The sequence below is a fragment of the Poecilia formosa genome, unplaced genomic scaffold (genome assembly GCF_000485575.1).
Source record: "Poecilia formosa unplaced genomic scaffold, Poecilia_formosa-5.1.2 Scaffold381, whole genome shotgun sequence".
NCBI classification, from domain to species: domain Eukaryota; kingdom Metazoa; phylum Chordata; class Actinopteri; order Cyprinodontiformes; family Poeciliidae; genus Poecilia; species Poecilia formosa.
Window position 1 is genome coordinate 159,295 of NW_006800320.1, and position 10,173 is coordinate 169,467.

The 10,173-nt window shown below is 38.1% G+C and overlaps 2 long non-coding RNA genes across 2 annotated transcripts; both read left to right on the plus strand.

The window, feature by feature from the left end:
- The first annotated feature begins 355 nt into the window (after positions 1-355).
- Positions 356-1,203, plus strand: LOC107833421 (uncharacterized). The gene is made up of 2 exons (XR_001659168.1): positions 356-434; positions 529-1,203. It is a non-coding gene; the product is annotated as an uncharacterized LOC107833421 (long non-coding RNA).
- Positions 1,204-4,377: 3,174 nt separating this feature from the next.
- Positions 4,378-9,353, plus strand: LOC107833420 (uncharacterized). The gene is made up of 3 exons (XR_001659167.1): positions 4,378-4,454; positions 7,854-8,017; positions 9,045-9,353. It is a non-coding gene; the product is annotated as an uncharacterized LOC107833420 (long non-coding RNA).
- Positions 9,354-10,173: the final 820 nt, after the last annotated feature.

The window sequence follows — 10,173 nt, forward strand, 5'->3', positions numbered from 1 at the left end:
CCGAGGATTTCTGTCGGCCACTGGTTTTGAAAATGGGCCGACAACTCGTGTAGTGTGAGCTGGACATTACACTAAGGAAATAAGGAAGGGAGGGTCAGTGGAGAGTGAGTCTTTTTTCATTCAGTGTCATCAAGAGGAAGAAAAAAGGCAGGAAGAGACGATAAAGCTGATAATTAAAATGAGGTCGATAGGTTTAATTTATTGTGCGATTAATTGATTTATCGTTTATCGCGACAGGCCTATTCACGACTGCAAGTTCCTCAAGAAGATTGTCTGGTCTCTCCAACCACTGCTGCCGATGAACCGCTCCTTCTTCCACTAACCGTGCCATTACCTGTCTGCCCTCCTACGCAAGCCTCTGCTGTCTGCTCCCAGTGATCACGCTGCTCCATCGATCATATGAGCCTGGACCATTTCGTGCTCTACCCACAAAGGTACCAAGCCCCAGTGACTACAGTGTTCTACCCCACCCGTGGATTCTCAGTAAACATAAATTTCAAGCTGACAACTCTTTTTACCTGCTTCCAGTGCTTCAATAAACCCAGTCCACCAGCCTCAGGACAAGAAACACACATTTATTCAGATTATCATCTGTTCAAAATAAACTTTTTTTTTCCCCTCCTCTCAGTCTCCTGAATGTGTTCTGTATGTGAGTCACACACTTGGCTCCCAACATGACAAAAACAGTTGCATATAACCAGCAACATCAAAATTTCATTCTGTAGAGTGCAGGTCTGGACATCATCGCTAGCCCAGACACCTGCTCTGTCTTCTCTTCCTCCTTTTCATTTGTCTTGCCAAGTGACATCATTGTATAATTTAACAATGACTGAACAATCAGTTTTGAAGTTATGAGAACATGCCACTATAGGTTTAGTTCTGCAGGATTAACTTTACTAGTCTAGGTTTCAGCAGGAAAATGGTTGCTAACATTGTCAAAATCAACATGGATGTCAGCAAATTCACCTGGACAGCTCTAAAATTAATTTATTCAGAACATGATGCATTACTAATTTATCTGGCTAAAAACAAAGGTTTAAATGTTTCAATCTATTGAACTACAGGGACACATACGGGTATTTTGTCAAGTTATGTTTTGTGCTTTTATTGATTTAAAAAGTTTTTCATTGGAAAGTTGAGACACAAATGTTAATACGGGAAGGTTAGAAAAGAAAGAAAATATTGGTATTTTATGGCCAAACACAAAATAGTTCATTTTGAACAGGAGGAAAAAAGATGGATAGTGCAAGTGTGGTGCAGATAACCTCTGCTGAGTCTTTCCATAAAGCTATTACTACTTTGTAGAACTAACTTTTTTTTTTTAACAGCAATAAGTTTTTAGCGCTCTGCTATTTCAGGCACAGTCAGGTTGGAGTGCATTTAAATTCTGGCCACATATTTTCTGCTGAAATTAGGTCTGGCCTTTGACTAGGGCATTATAACTTATGAATACTCAACTAAGCTGTTCCATTGTAGCTCTGGTTGAGGGTTGTCATCATATGGCAAGATGAACTACACTAGTCTCTAGTTTGTCCAGGTTCTAATGCATTTTCTCCTTAAATTCCTCTGTATTTAGATCCATCAACTCTGATCTGTTTCAGAAAGAGCAGGAGCTTTTAAAGAGACAGTTCCGATTTCAAGGCGTTAAATTAGGAAGCAAAATTTCTTATAAGTCATATTTGATTAATTTATCTTATAACTGAAGATAACATAGTTCCTTGACTGTGCTATATAATCTCACTATGTGCCTGGAAAATACATAATACTGCCTCTTTAAGGGATTTTCCTGGCTCTAGTGAGTGGACAGGAAAGTAGGTTGTGAAAGAGAGAGAGAGGGAAGACATTCAGCAAAGGTCAACAGCTCGTCCCAACCTGTGACAGCCGCATAGAGGACTGAGGCCTCTGGGTCTGTACATGGATCACATGCTTCACTTCTGCGCCACTGCCACACCCAGAAGAAGTTAAATCTTTCCCCAGTATGATAACATATGAAGATGAGGAATATAAAGAACACAGCCAAATTGAAAGCAGGTGAAGAAAAATACATAAAATCTGCCATAGTCTGTCCTTCATGTCGTATGTTTGTCTGTCTCAAGGACTCCCCACAGAGGCAGAACTATCAGCAGCCACAGGAAGGTCGGAGTCTGGTAGAGCTGCGGGCCTGGGGTTCCAGAACAGATCTTCAGTTTGTCTGAGGGGAGAGACAGAAAGTAAAGAAGACCCAGGTTATGTACGTCTGATCAGTTCTACAGAGGTTACAAATTACAGATGACTGCACTGTAAAACCATGCGGACAAATGAGGAACCATCACTGTTCACTGAGACTTAGGGTCTCTAACCCTAAGCGAACTGCCTGCCTCACCTCGAGTCTGTTCTCTGCCGTTTCTGATCGCTCCTCCACACACAAAACACGATACACACACAGTTGGTGACAAAAAAAAAACACTGTACATTATATACATAAGCGAAATTATGGAAAATCAGTCCATATATTAAATGTTTTTTAGCCATTTTATTGCCGGCATACAGACAGGATGAACATGTTCCCATAGAATGGCAGCCAGTGCAGTTAGAGAGGTTGCGCAATCACAGGTGAGACTCAGCTTCCTGCTGCCTCACCGGCTTCGGCTCTGAGCATTTGAATGGGAAAATGCGAAAATCCAGTGATTTTGAAGAAAAAATAATCAGAATTGGTTAATCTAAGTAAAAAATAGATACTTTATAGTACAAACCACAGGGTGAAAATAGCAATATAAATAATTTTATATTATTTTTCCATGATGACAGGTGAGGCTCTGCCTCACCTGCCTCCCCTGACCACATGTCACTGGGTAGTTTCTGAACGGTAACTGTAACAGTAAAAGTGCTGATCCTTCGTGTTGCTACTAGCATGAACTAAATAAAAATAGACGCTTTCTTCTTCTTCTCCTCCTCCTTTAGATTTCAACAGCAGCTTGCATCAATTATTGTTGCACTACTGCCATCTACAGGATCCTAATATCTGTACCTCAAATTCTCATAATAATCCCAGTATTATTTAAAATAAATGAAAAATCTTCTTTTTCCCCTCAATGCTATTTAACTGAACAACAACATTCTCAAATTTCAATTCCCTATTAAAACCTAATTCCATTTTAATGGGCGCTTTCTTCTTTTATTTCCAGTTTTGACTTCCAATGATTCACTTCCTGCTAAAGAGCCCCCTGGTGGTTGAAGAAAAATCCACACATAAGCCGCAAGGTTCAAAGCTTAGGAACAAAGTAGCAGCTTATAGTCCGGAAAATACGGTAAATGAAAAAAAATCTCTCTGGTATTGTTCAGGGGACCGGAACAAATATAGAGGCGAGCCGGATCCGGCCCGCGGGCCGTAGTTTGGGGACCACTGCCTTACATGGTCATGAATGACAGAGCAAAGACACGCCTCCTGGCTCTGATTGGTTGCTTTGGTTCAGGAGCTGTGTATTTTCCTAAATGTTATAAGGGACTCAGGAAGAGGCACAGGGATTTGTTCTTTTTTCAAATATTATCTCTCTCATCTTCTGTTTTCAGGACATAGTGAGATTTTTCCACATATATGAAAATTATATAGCTTCAAAAAAGTTACATACTGCAGCTTTAATGCAAGTCATCCTCACCAAGGCTAAGCAAGAAAACATGGCATTTTACCTTGTTGATTCACAACACTGATCAACAGCCAGAAAGTTGTCTAAGGTTTTTCAGCTGCACAGTTATGATGAGTTGAATCCAAAAGTCAAATTGGTTTTGCTCCATCAGATCAACTTTCTGAACTATGGAGCAACATGAGCATCAAAATGCATGAGTTGTTCTCACATCTGGATCAATGAGTGATGAGCAGGAGGAGAGATTCCATCAGGACAGAAAAGAGACGGAGAATTTTACACAATGAAGACGTAATGTTCAAGTCACATGTATTTGATTATTATTCAATTTACAGAAATCCAAGTTTGTAACATTTAATTGATCCACTTTGTTTTGATAACAAAATTTTTTCTCCTTAAACCTTTTTGGATGAGAAATATTAACAGAAATGAACTGATGATGTCACAAAAATGTCATCAATTTAGTCAGAAGACCAGATTTTTCTAAATCAAATTAGAATAAAAACCTGACCTGATTGAGAAAAATGGATGTCATTTTTGGATTCAGTGGTGAAAAATAGTCCTAATTCAGTTGAAAAAACATCGACAAGTTCCAAAAATGTTGTTTGTAACCCGGTGTTATATTTGCTTAAAAAGCTCATCATTTTGTGCAGAACTATGAGATGGAATTAATGTCAAATACTAACATTTCACTTCCGTTGCATTGCTGCCTGTCAGCACTGTTTTATTTTCCGTTCTCTTCTGTCTCGTCAGTATGCAGGTGTAGTTCATGGCAGTGGTTGGGAGCGGCGTGTGGGTGAACTCCTGGCATGAACCATCATTTGACTTTCCCAGGTGAGACCCGTTTGAGTAGAAATCACAGCTGAAGGATGGAGATCCCTCACATTTAGGATAGTAACACTTCAACCTTCAAAAGAATAATTAAAAAAATATGAATCATTTGAGAATATTTATAATTAAATGTCATTAAGTGTCAATAACGTATTCAAACCTTAAGGTGTTGTTCATGAGGCAGACAGAGAAGATGCCAAAATCCCCTTGCTTTTGGGAAGAGACTGAGGCTAGAGTCAGACAGTTAGTTGCCATGATGTCAGAAATATCAACCAATTTCAGCCAATAGAGCTAGATTCACAACATGCTCACTCCTAATTGGTTTGTCAAAAGCATTTTTAGACCACAAGTTATAGGGAAAGTTGTTTTTTGTTGAAATTGGGTTCAGATAAGAGACCATGAGCAGTCAAAATCCTATTGGTAGTGGGTAAAGGGGCGGTATTATGTGTGTTTTGCATGGCTGAATGGTTGCCATGGGAGATTACAGGATTCCTGAAACATGCATGAAAGCATCAAGGCAAGACTCCATGTATGTTTTGATGAGGGGATAACAGTATGACATGATGCAAAGCTAAAAAAAAGTCAATTTTACAGAATACTGCCCCTTTCACTCTCTTAACATCTTTGCTTTAATAAAACAGTGATTGATATGAAAGCTCGTCGAGACATTTTTAAAAGACACCGGTCTTCAAAAGAGAATAATGGAGCCAATGAATACCTTTTGATAAAAAATAATTATATTCTGATTATAACAGGAAACCAGTGAATGGAAGCTAAGATTGGGGAAATATGAGCTCTGTTTGCAAGTTTTATCAGAACTCCTGCTGCAGGATTTTGGATCAGCTGAAGGCTTTTAGCTTCATTTTCCTGATTATAAAGAATTACAGCAGTCCAGCCTTGACATATCAAACGCATGAACCAGTTTTTCAGCATCCCTCCCAAACAGGATATTTTCTAATTTTGGCAGTATTCTGTAGGTGAATAGTCCTGAACTAAGCAGTTTGTCTCTTGTTCAGAGGTAATTTCTTTTTGTGTAAATTAAAGAAAGAGAAAACTTAGTTATATTGTCAAAACACGCCTGTCAGTCTGCTTAACTGAATGAGTTAATCTGTTTTTATGATTAGATATCAGCATATCAATGGAAATTTATCATATGCTGTTCAATAATTATACCAACAGGAAACATTTATAGCCAAGAGAATTGTTCCAGTCACAGAGCCCTGTGGTACTCCACATGTAACCCTGGAGTGTGCAGATTTATTGTTGACATGAACAAAGTGGAATCTGTTGGAAGGACTGGACTTAAACAGGCCTGGTGCTGTTCTCAAGCCTTTCTCAGAGAATATTGTGGTCAGCTGTGCAAAAAGCAGCACTTAGATCGAGCAAGACAAGAACAAACACAAGTCCATTATCTGAGACCAAGAGAATGTCATTAGTGACTTTCATCAGTGCTCTTGAAATTTAAATCAATCAATCAAGTTTGTTTGTGTAGCATATTTCAGCCACAAGGCAGGTCAAAGTGCTTTATATCACGAAAAACAGATCACTACGAGCTGTTTGTCCTGATGACATAAATAAGTATGCTCACATACTTAAGTAGCAACTAAAAAATAATGAATTTTAGAAAGGAAAGCATGATTAGATATAAATATATAATTTAGAGAGAAGGTTTCTGTGAGCCAAAATAAATCATTTTGATTATCAGAAACCTGAGTATTTGTTTTGTTAGACTGACAGAAGAAAAATCCAACCGGCCCAGAGTATGATGATATAAATATTATTTGGGGGGGAGGGTGGGTGCTTTTATTTTAACAGAAAAAAAATCATATTTTTATAGCCTATAAATGCTTTAAATTTAAAAGGTTTGGACCCCTATGAGCTGACCAAAAACAAACTGAAAGGAAGTCTGTTAGCTCACCTGAAAAAAACAAAACGATTCTCCACATCTGAAAGATTTGAAGAAGTTTTACAAGGAGAATGAACAAAACGGCAAAGATGCTGACAGATCTTTACTGAAGTTGTCTGAATGCTGACATTTTATCACAAATTGTTATTTCAGGTGTGTACATACATAAAGAACAGGGTAAGAGCTTTTGTCGTACTTGGTACATTTATCTTTTTTCTTCCTTTAAGTTGCACATAGATATTTCTCTTATTAAAAGAGAATTATTTTTATTTTATTTTTTTTATTTATCTTTTTTCCTTATTGAAAAGCACAAAATCATGGATGTTTCCCACAACATCCATGATGTTTTTATCCATTTAATTGATTAGTTTTATAAATAAGTCGATTTTTTTTTAACTTTGTATTGCCATTAGTGTACGGCATATGATATACTGTATCATATGCCATGTTTAATTTAATCACATCAGATAAAATGCATTATAACCAACCAGAAAACTAAGAAGAAAAGTAACCATGAACACAGGGAACAGTTCAGTGTTTCTCATTTCTGGTCCTCAGGAGCAACTGTCGCATGTTTTAGCCGTTTCTCTTCTGCCACACGTCGGACTTGAACAAGAGGGTAATTAACAGCCTCGTGCAGCACTTGACAGCTACAGAGGAGGTCATGCAGTCATTTGGATCAGGTGTTCTCGAACAGAGAGCACATCTAAAATACACAGGGTAATGGTCCCTGCAGACCGGAATTTGAGAAACACTGGAATAGAGCCACGGACTAACAGAGATATAATCAAATCTGGGGATAAACTGATTAGAGCTGGTTGTGGTGAATGATGAGTTGGGTATACACAACAACAGCAGCCATAAAAATCTTATTAGAATTGTCATGATTCCCAAAAGAAGAAACTGAGGCTCCTGTGATTTTTAGCCTAGCGGACAAGCATTTTGAAATAAAAAAAACATATAAAGACAGAATTCAAGCACATAACTGATAGTTCCTGTTTGTTTTAGTGTGACCGAAGCAGGCTTACCGATGAGGAGGAAAAGCAGAAACAGAGAGTTGACCATTCGCCTGATCTGTAACATTTGACAGAACGACAACAAGCCCAGTGATGTCACAGACAGAAACCCAAATAGATGGCATATTGACATATCTAAGACATTTAGAAAGATGCTCCATGCTTTTCTAATATACAAATATTTGGGTCTCATTCACAGTGTAACCTGGTGAAGCACAGAAAATACTCAGACACACTTCAAGAACAGTTTTAGAAGCCTGTGAAAACCTATGAAAACACTGGATAAGAGAAAACATGCACCTTTCCTGCATCCCAACTGGGGAATCTGTAAAAACAATTAGTTTTGTACAACACTTCTCACTGTGGAGCAACAGGTGTCATGGAGCGCCCGTGGTATTGATCGAGTACAAATGAGAAATGTAGCCGATTTTCAGTCTTACCATGGTTCCTTTTCTTCTTTTTTTGTCCTGAGGGTTACAGCTATGGAGGAAATACAAGAATCAGTGTAAAGGGTGGGGCTGGACATGATGAGATAAACAGCTGGATTGGAGCCAGATGGGAGGTCTGTGGAATAAAAATGACTCTGAGTGCTGTACTGTACATCACATACTGTCTGCATCTGAGTGCATTTGGAGATTTCAAATGTAAGACGTATATTTGAGAGTTTTGGTTTTGTATTGATGGTCTTTTCAATTTGCAACACAAACCATTCAAAGTTTAGCTGCTGAGAAAGAAAAAATAATTCTAAAGCAATAATGTAAGTTACCCTTCATTAAAATCTGTACCTCTATTTATTTTGGTTTTCCTATGTCAACATAGTTGATATATCATAACTTGGTTAATCACAATTAATCAAATGATTTTCAATTATTGAAATAGCTGGGGTATGCAAAAGCCATTTGCTGAAAAATATAATCTATTCAGAGCAATAATTAAGCCAAAATTGTTTAAAAAATGTTATATTTGCGTGCTGATGGGAAGATGGAACCTGCTGAAGTTTACAAAAGGCTTGAAACTAAGGAAGAGGCCAACTTTCTGTCATGAAATAGTGGTGTGGTGGTGAGGCAGAACGCCGACGGCCCAGGTTAGGATGAAAACAATGATTTAATGAAGATGTCTCAGCTCAGACAGTCCAAAGAAGCAGGCAGCACAGTGGAAGGTAGCAAAGCTAACACTGGTAGCAACGACTGAAAACGAGAGCCGACACCAACACAGGACTTCAGCCAGTTCTACTGTGAAGACTAATGAACAGACACTCAGGACTACACAGTTCTGCTGAGATGACTGAAAATAAACTCAACGACGGCAATCTGACTTGCGACACACGACAAGGATCCAACAAGGACAAAGACAACAGGTGGGCCTAAATACACAGAGGGTAATCAGGGAACTAGACACAGCTGGGAAGAATCAACAAGGAAACAGGACTAAACACAGAAAACCTCAAAATAACTACACAGAAAAACACGGATCGCAACACCTTCCAGCAGGACAATTAGTGTAAACAGAAAGTCAGCGTACAACAGAATGTTTTTAGACCAAAAGCAAGTTCATGAATTGTGTTAGAATGGTAAAGTCTAGACTAAATTATAGAACCTGAGACTAGATTTATAAAAGCTCTCATCCTCATTTCCAAAGATGATAAATAATATATTCAAAATCTGATTCCAGCTCCCTCTGCAGATGACTCCCTCACACAGCTCTCTGGTAATCGGTGCACATCCCTGTTTGTGTGGAAGGGAAGTGAAGACCCCCTGGGGGGGCATAACCTCCACAGCCTAAAGGTGAGGCTGAAACCAATTAGCATGATGTAATGTGTTGAATTCACAGCACAGCTTTAAGCTTCGCCTGCTCCTCTGGTCTGATCATGGTGAGTGTGGAGATGACAGTTTTATCTGTGCTGCAAGAGTAAACTGCATTGTAGCACTTTAGACAGAAATCTACAATTACGATCAAGGGAAATTAATAATTAGTAATGATAATCCGGCATCAAATGGTAACAGATTATTTCTTTTTTTCCCTTCTTCAACAGTTTTGAACATCTCATTTAGCATCCAGACGCTAGCATCCAAGCTATAAGTACAGGCTTGTGTCTGATTGGAAAACTGACAAGATTTTTTTGTACTAATCAACATATCGATGCGACTAAACTTCCACCTCAAAATGTAAACCAACTCCTCCAGTAAAATAGATTTGAATTATTGGTTTCAGAGCCTTAGGAAGAGCTCATATTCCACAGTCTCTCATAATGTAGCAATATGTTGTTTACGCTTCATTTTTGTTATCAATGGTTCCCTCACTAATGAGAACATGTTATAAACTCTAATGCAGCATTGATTCCAGACAGACCACATCAGTTCTGTGGCTCACCCCGACTCTCCACTGCTGAATACTCTCTCTCTCAAATGTTCTTGCTAATGTTATTGATCCATTGGCAGTAAATTTAATTAGCTGAGTTGATCATTTATTTATATTTAGTATGACTGAGATTTATGTTATTTCTATATAAAATTTAAAAGAGATTATTTTCAGTTGAAAGAAAGTATGTGAAACCTTAAAAAAAAAAGATTTATTGCATCTTTAACTGAGTTTTTCATGTCACATGATTTCCACCCTAAATAGGCCTGGAAAATAAACCAGTAATGCTGTATATGTTGATAAACACATGATCAATATCATAATACATCATATAAAATATTCAATAACTTCATTGAACTCAGAATCAAAAAATTCACTGCATTCTGGGAAATGTAGGTAGGTAGAAGAAAGGCTTTAACTACCTAACCTCTAACCAGGGGCG